An 8,238-nucleotide genomic window follows, 5' to 3' on the forward strand; every position below is an offset into this window, starting at 1 on the left:
GTGAATACTTTTCTTGAAGTTTTCATTTATTCAAATCTTTCCATTGCATTGCAAACTGGCCTCCTCAGCAAGGATTCTCCCCTCGCTTTTTTATTTAATTGGGGTGTTAACAACAGCAACAAGGGATCCACTCTGATCCTAGGTTGTGTAAGCAGGGGAGAGAGATTAGGTTTCCCTAAGAGGAACAGCTGTGCAAGTGGGAAGCAAGGATTTAAGCACCTGGGTAATGAACCCTGCTAAATGAGAGTTTACATTTTAAAACTTCAGACGAATTGTTCACTCACCAGTGAAGGATCCTAAGTGCTTGATTCATTGACACAGCTGTGCAAAGGGGATTCCACATTGGCTGTCCAAAGAGAGGGCTCCTGCTGTGTCCGCCCTCACCTCCTGTGGCCTGGGTGCAGCCTCAACTCCTCCTGCACGTGGACCCGGCAGGCCTTTATTCTTTATTCCAGCCACAAGGCCCAAGGCAGAGGAGCATAAGATGTCAATTACGAGCCTAAAAATTAATGGTTTACAAGTAATCCGGGAACCCAGCCTCCCCGTTAATGGATAAGAGCTCCTTTCTCCAGGCAGGCGCAGTCCCACCTTCCCCGGTGCACACTGACCTGCCTACTCTGTCTCTGGGGCAGACTCCCCCATACACATGGTCCTGGTCTGTTTCCTGCTCTGGGGTCTGGGCTGCAGAACTGTGGGAAGGCTCTGGACAACCAGGTCACAATGGCTGGGGAAAAAGTCAAGTCCACTATTTACTTGGCAGGAATATGGCTGTAAGGTGGATTCCTTACAAGAGTAAGGAATATTCTGCAGCAAGGATAGATCAGAAGAGAGACCCTTTTCTCTAGCCTTTCTTCCCTTTACCTTCCCAATGAATCCTAAAGAGAATTCCATTTATTTAACTCAGACCGAGTGGACACTCAGTGGTCAGATGTGACTGTTAATCACAGCTGTGTCAGGCTCTTACTCAGTGGAGTAAGAAACACCTGCCAGGGTAGCAAAGCACAGCTCTGCTGTGTCTGTGGATGATTGACACGGGCCAGCAAACTGAAGGAGGGAGACCCACTGCAGCTGTGGGCGGCATCAGCCAATTTATAGCCTGGAGGGAATAAGAGGAAAGAAGAAGGGAGTGTGCTCTTTTGGAGAACCGTCAGCATTCCTGAGCAGGTGTATCTTCTGTTGCCATCGCCTCCATCTCCAGGTCTCCATTTCTTCAGCCTTCCAGGGCAGACTCACACTGGTAACTCACCAGTGAGTGTCCAGGTCTTTGACCTTGGGTTGCTGCTGTTTCTATGCACGTGTGTGTGTGTGTGTTTTGAGACAGGCCTCACTCACCATGTAGTTCAGGCTGGCCTTGAACTCACAGCAACCCTCCTGCCTCAGCCTCCTGAGTTCTGCAATTACAGGTAACTGGCTTGGTGCTGTATTCGTGCTCCCTCTTGTTCTGTGGCTCCCGTCTCCTTGGGCAGAGGAGCTGCAGCCTCAGCTGTACACTCCAGCTCCAGGGTACAGCCATGTGGTCACAGCAGACTCTCCACCATGGGGATATAACAAACCCCTTGATTCTGTTCTCTAGAGCGTCCCATACATCAAGCTCTGTGCTTATCAAAATGAATCCGACGCAAGTCCTTCGCCCTGGGAGATGCACAGTCTGACAAGTAGCATGTGTGTTGTCTTGAAATCAACAGGACAGGATGCAAGGGTGTCCAGACTGGCACTTCATTCCCTACCACCTGCTGTCTCCTTTCACTTGCCTTCTCCGTCCTTTTGCCAAAGCCCACACTCAAATACCCCCAAAACACTGAGCACTGATGTTTACATTTCAGAGATGGCCTGTGCTTTGAGAGTCCTTTGACGGCTCTTGATGGCTTCCTAGATGAGTGGATGCTTTTAAAGCCTCAGAAAAGGAGTTGCTCAGTGGTAGGATGTGTGCCTTGCATGCAGGAGGCCCTGGAGTTTTGTTTTGTTTTTTTTGGTACCAGGGATCAAATGAACTCAGGACCTTGTGCTTATGAGGCAGGTGGCAGCACCATTGAGCTAAATCCTTGGCCCAGGAGGGACCCCCAGAGTCCTCATGATACCCTCGCCCATACACAGAGAGCCAGGGTGCAAGGTTTTGTACTTTCCTAGACCCCTCCCTCATGTTCATTCTCCATTTCACCTTCATATCAGCTCTGTAGGCAGTGATTATTGTCCCCTGGGGGTGCTTTTCAGAGGTGGCTGGATCTGGATCTATAGCGTGTGATGCTGGGACTGATTTATGGTGTGATGCTAGGAAGAAGGGGTGAGTGCTATGTACCCTGAGGGCAGGGAGCCTGGTGGAGCCAGAAGGGGCAGAAAGAGGCTTCTCACTTGTTGCTTGCTGCTTTTGCTGCCTTCTGCCTGCCATGAACTGTTTCTCCTCTGTGATGCCACCCTGCCCTGGAGCCAGCCAACTATGTACTGAAACCTCTACAAACTGCGAGCTAAATAAACCTTTCCCCCTTTAACTTTGTGTGTTGCGTACTTTGCTTCAGCAATGAGAAAAGTAACTAAGACAGGGTGTCAGTACAAATTCCTACTCATCTTGGGGGGGAACGTTTAATTACTTCATACATTACATAAAAAGAAATTCCACGTAAAGATCTAAATGTGAAAAAAAAATCACAGGACTAAACTATGCTCTTACTCTATGATCCATCAGTCATGCCCAAACAAATTGAAAAAAATGTCCATACAAAAAACTGCACACAGCCAATGACAGCAAGTTTATCCAGAACTGACACAACCTGGCATCCTCTGGGAGGTGACTGGCTAAATTCTGTACATCCAACAATGGATTATTACTCAGCTATAAAGAAATGAGCTACCAAACCTGAAAAGACATGCAGGATCCTTAAGTGCAATTCCTAAGGGAAAGAAGCCATTTGGGCAAGGATTATACCTAGAGTGTGTAAGTGAGGATTCCAACTTTATGACATTTTGAAAAGGGCAAAACTATGGAGATAATCAAAAGGACAGTTACTAAGAGCTAGTGGAGAGGGAGGAATGAGTGGGCTCCTGCTTTCCTCTTCTATTTCTATCTTAAAACATCTTTGTGATTACAAGGGACCCACCCAGTTTAGGAAAATCTCTCCATGAGAGGCCTTAATTTAATTTCATGTGCAAACTTTTTTTTGGAGGGGGGTCAGGCAAGGGGGCATATGTGCCAGTTTGGAGGATAAGAATATGGACAACTTTGGGGACTATGCACTGTGGTTTATCATGTTTTAGAATCTTTAACTAGAGGAAACTGTGTGTCACAAAATTCAAAGCCTCCTCTGTCACATCCGGGCCGTCCTGCCTGGCAATGCGCAGGTGGTCAAGGGCCTGGGTTCTGAAACCCAGCAGTCCAGGGCTGGAACTCTGGGTCCCCATTCCCAGCTGGGTGACAGGGCAGGGTATTGATCTCTGAGACTGCTTTCCAATGGGTGGGACAGGAACCAGGGCCTCTCGCAGGGCTACTGGGAGTTTTAAGCGAGCAAACCCAGGTGAGCAGAAAGGCGCAAGTCGGAGAGGAGGGAGCACCTGTGCTGGTCTGGAAGGGCACTGCTAAAACATTTCCCAGGTGTCTCTGTGGTGTTTCCACGGAGCTGTGTGTGGTGCTGTTCCATGGGGGTTCAGTAACGCCCTCCTAGCTGGTTAGGAACTGGGGTTAGATTAGATGTGAACAGGAAGGGGCATATATCTGCTCACCCTTTCAACTTAATATCAGGATGCAGAAGTAATTGTGGACTGGAGCCCGCTGGACAATGTGCTTATTTCTTCTAGTATTCGCTACTCTGGACAGGACTCCAGTTCAGTTGTAGAAGGGACCCAGGCCCCAAGAGAAAGCGCACTGAGGAGTGGAACATCGGAATAGGTGTGAAGCCGAGTGGGATGTGGTTAATACAATCTCATTTTAAAAAGGAACCGCACAGCAATGGAGACACTCTACATCATAGGAATGGAAAAAGCAAACAGTCATTCCTGTTCAGTTTGAGGGACCTGAAATCAGTCACGCAAAACAAAGGGGGTGCAGGGCATGGTGGTGCACCCCTGTAATCCCAGCACTCGGGGCAGAAGCAGGAGGGTCACTGTGACTTCAAGGCCATTCTGGGCTACATCGTGAGACCCTGTTTTGAAACCAAAACACTTAAAAACTAAGAGGGTGGGGCTGGTTGTATTTGGTATTCTGTCTAAAGGATTCCTGCTCTGCACTTTCTTCAAGAAGCAAACCTGATTGACTCTCTTGAAAAATGTGTGCTATTGTGTGACTCTCAAGATGAGAATACAGAAAAAATGGAAATAAAGTGTTTATAAATGGGGAGGGGAGGAGGGGGTGAAGGGAGGGCAGGGATAAGGGGAAAAAATGAGAACCAAGACTTGTCATGTAAAGGTACAAGATCCCAATAATGAATGTAACTGTACTGTGCACTTAAAATGTACCAATAAACTAAAAGAGAAAAAAAAAGATGAAAGGATACTTCTTGTGAATTGTCAAAATAGGGGTCACTCACCATCTTTTGAAGGTCATACAAAACAGATAGCAGAGGGGTTTTAGCCATTCAGTGAGAAAGGGAGCATGGGAATCTCTCCTGGGTTACTTTCCTTGGGACAGTACCAAAGAGGAAAGAACTCCATTACAAAGACAATGGAATACTTCAGGATGAAGCTAATGTGGAGATCTGCCAGCGAGGAATGAGGGAACAGAAAGACGAGATTATGAGGAGATTGTGGAGGTCTTACTGAATAAGATGTGAACCAAACAGATCCAACAAACATTTCATGAAGGCTAGAGTAATCCAGGACTGATTCTGCCTCACACTTTGAGACTGACTGTGGGTACGATTTTGACTTAGGAGATGTGTGAGGGATGAGTGACTGACTTTCCCCTCTTTTGTATGTGATGGAAAACGAGGTGGACGCCTCTTGGTGCTCTGCCTCCTACATGGACCAAATACATACAAATGCTGAAGATCAAATGCCAGGCAAAAAGACCTTACTTCCATTATTGGACAGTGGATTTTAGTTACTTAGAATCCCATGCTGGCTAAATGTGATTTAAATTGCACATTTTCATTAGTGCAATTCAGTGTGTAGATAAATAACTATTTCAAAAGTTAATAAGTGGATTGGAAGTATATTTTTTACAATGAACATTCCTTCACTTGTGTATGAAAACTATACATACTATTTATGGGTATAAGAGGAGACAGGGGACCGGGGATTTAGCTCAGTGGCACTGTGCCTGCCTCACAAGTGCAAGGTCCTAAGTTCGATCCCTGGTACCAGGGAAAAAAGCGAAGAAAAGAGAAAAAGAGGTAGAGGAGGGGAGTTGGGAGGGGGAGGGGAGGAGGAGGGGACGGTGGTGGGCTAACTAATGGTCAACTTAGAATGCTCAGCTGAACTGAGTCAGTGTGGCTCTGGGCGTGGAAGACCCACTTGAGAATTACTGCCAACTCCGTCAGAGGAGAACTAGAGGGAAAGATTTCATGCTGTTGATTTTCTTTGAGAAGCTTGACAGGGTTTTCCTGCTATGAACTCGGCTGTTCTCAAGACAGAGGAGCTCCTGTCCTTGCTGTCACCAAAGATGGCTGCTGTTCTCATCGGGGGTGCTCTGGTCTTCTCTTGAACATGGCTTCTGGGCTCCAGTGTAGATCCTTCAGCCTGGTGGCACAGATCCTTCACCCTGCCAAAGACTTTCTAGCTTCCACCACTGGCCTTTGGGCCTTCCTGGTGCAGATCCTCCCTAAGGACAAGCAAGAGACATCGCCGTGGGCTCTAAGCTTCTGGCTGGACTCGTGGAGGACACTGCCTTGGGCTCCAGGCCTTCAGCTGGACTTGTGCGGGACATTGCCATGGGGTCCAGGCCCTTGGCTGGATTCTTTGGGTTTCTAGTGTGTGGACAGATCTCTTGCATCCCTCTGCATTTGACTTTTGGGGTGAATATTATAAAATAATCCTATAAATTATGTGTCCTGTGTGAAATCTACTCCCTTGCAAACCCTGACTACCACAACCCTAACCCACACTGACTACTAATTTGCATAACCTGATTCAATGAAACTAGTACATGGCTTCAATGAGATTTTTTTCAAAATTATTTTCTTAACATCTATTTCACGAGACTGCATTCTATCCTGTACCAGGTATAATTTTAAAGTTAATCACCTTTAACTTTACTAGTAATATTTGTTCTTTCCTAATGCATTAATTGATAAATGGGGTCTTTAAATTTTTATAAAATCCTCTGCAAAAGGCTTATGTCACCTATCTCAAGATATTCTCAAAAGTCTCCATACTTTTTTTGGTATATGAATGAGGCTGGTGCCTTTTCTATGCAGTGCTGCATGATTTTAAGTTACGTAAAGTTAACAAAATGGATTTCATTTTAATTATAATTTTTTAACTCTCTACATATCATTAAAGTAAATTTGAAGTTGAAAAAGAATTTATAAATGAGCAAATACAGCACTTAGGATGCATTTTTACTGTCATAAATACTCAGCAAGCGGTGATGACAAAGAAGTCATCCTAGTTAGGCTCTGAGATGTCAGAAATGTAGTTTCCCGGCCCCTCGGGAACTACAGGAAGGACTGGTTACTGTGACACAGCAGAGCAAACCCAAAGAGGTGGCAGACATTTTGAGAAAAGAAAAATATTTCTGGGAATCAGGAAACCCTTTGGGGATTAGGAGACACAGAGCCAAGTGTCTACAGGCACATTTTTGTTGTAAAGAAATTCACAGCACTGAAAATATTTCAAAGTGGACCTGGCATGATGCCACACACCTGTAATCCCAGCAACTGGGAAGGCTGAGGCAGGACCACGAGGCGAAAGACAACCTAGACTAAGCAAGACTCTGTCTCCAAACACAAACCAAAAAATGAGAAGAAAATCATCTCATACTTAATCCAACCCACAGAAACTATTTTCATCACAAAATTTCAGCCCAGTGTGACTTCCGGCACTTAAAAAAAAGTACTGGGGAACGAACACAAGGCTTTTGTGCTGAGCTACACCTCCATATCTCCAGCCCTTATCATTTTCTATTTTGAGACAGGGTCTCACTAAGTCACTAAGTTTCATAGACTGGGTTTAAGCTGTGACCCTCCTGCCTCAGCCTTGCAGAGTGCTGAAATTACAGGCAGGATATCTGCTTAATATGTGCCCATGAGCTGCTGTGCTCACTTTCTCAATGCCCCCCTGGTTGTTTTTGTGGTGCTGGGGAATCTTCCCCAGGGCCTCACACTTGCTGGACAGGTGCTGTACACTTAGCTATGCCCCTGCGCCCTTCCCTTGGCGTTTGAAGTCCCTGGCACGATTGCAGTTTCCAGTTCACTACAGGTTCACTGGGACTGGCTTCAAAAGCGGGCAGGTGCCTTGTGGGGCATGCGGCTAATGCCCTCTCAACTCATCCAGCCTTAGCAGGTGGAGAGTCATGGTGATTCTGAGCCACTCCTGTAGCGGTTCTGGAGAGGAAGAGAGGGTGCCGTGGTGTGGAGCTCCACTGAGTCCCTGTGAGCCCGAGCCCAGCCCTGCTGTGAAGAAACTGAAAAGCAACTGGGTGACTGAGGAGAGGCACTGAGATCCAGCGCCAATCCTTGACCATGGGAACCGCAGGTGGAGACAAAGGAGGCCTCTGTATTTCCCACCTTAGAGGCCAGAAGTGGAGGCAGGAACGCTTCTGCTTGGCTCTGGAAAACGCGTCGCAGACGCAAGACTGGAGCCGCAGGGACTCAGAGTGAAGTAGGAAACTTGGGACAGGCCTCGTTCACCTCCAGCGCAGAGCAGAGCCGCCTTCGGAAGCGCTGCCAGGGGGATTGCTCAGTAGCCTTCCGAAATCTTCGAGCAGGAAGAGACTTTCACAAGAACCTCTTCCAAACTTTTTGTTGCCAGGGAAGTTTTTCTTCAAACAGCTTCAAAGAGTCCCGGTACAAACGCCAGAGGGAAGCAAAACTGCTTTGGCGGCTGGGGAGGGAGAGGGAAAGGAAAAAGGAAAAGACTGATTTATAAAACTAGAAAATCTACAGGGCCATCAAGAAAGAAAATCGTTTTATTGATGTTGCTATCATAAAGAGGCTAGAGCAATACAGATCACACAAAAATAAAGCTCTCCAGATGGACAGTTCCTTAACTTACAGAGTGGATCTTGCGGATGCTGAATATTTGGGGACTCTGTCACTCGAGGCCGGAGAACAGGGAACGTGATAGACCCGGCTGCGCCGCGTGGATTGGAGA

General features: G+C 46.8%; 1 long non-coding RNA gene across 1 annotated transcript; it reads right to left on the bottom strand.

The window, feature by feature from the left end:
• Nucleotides 1-46: 46 nt before the first annotated feature.
• On the bottom strand, nt 47-8,232 carry LOC117285604. The gene is made up of 3 exons (XR_004516688.1): nt 8,140-8,232; nt 7,653-7,968; nt 47-724 (listed from the first exon to the last, which is right to left on the bottom strand). It is a non-coding gene; the product is annotated as an uncharacterized LOC117285604 (long non-coding RNA).
• Between the last annotated feature and the right edge of the window lie 6 nt (nt 8,233-8,238).

Source organism: Fukomys damarensis, unplaced genomic scaffold (assembly GCF_012274545.1).
Source record: "Fukomys damarensis isolate Sample0158 unplaced genomic scaffold, DMR_v1.0_HiC HiC_scaffold_11, whole genome shotgun sequence".
Taxonomy (NCBI): Eukaryota; Metazoa; Chordata; class Mammalia; order Rodentia; family Bathyergidae; genus Fukomys; species Fukomys damarensis.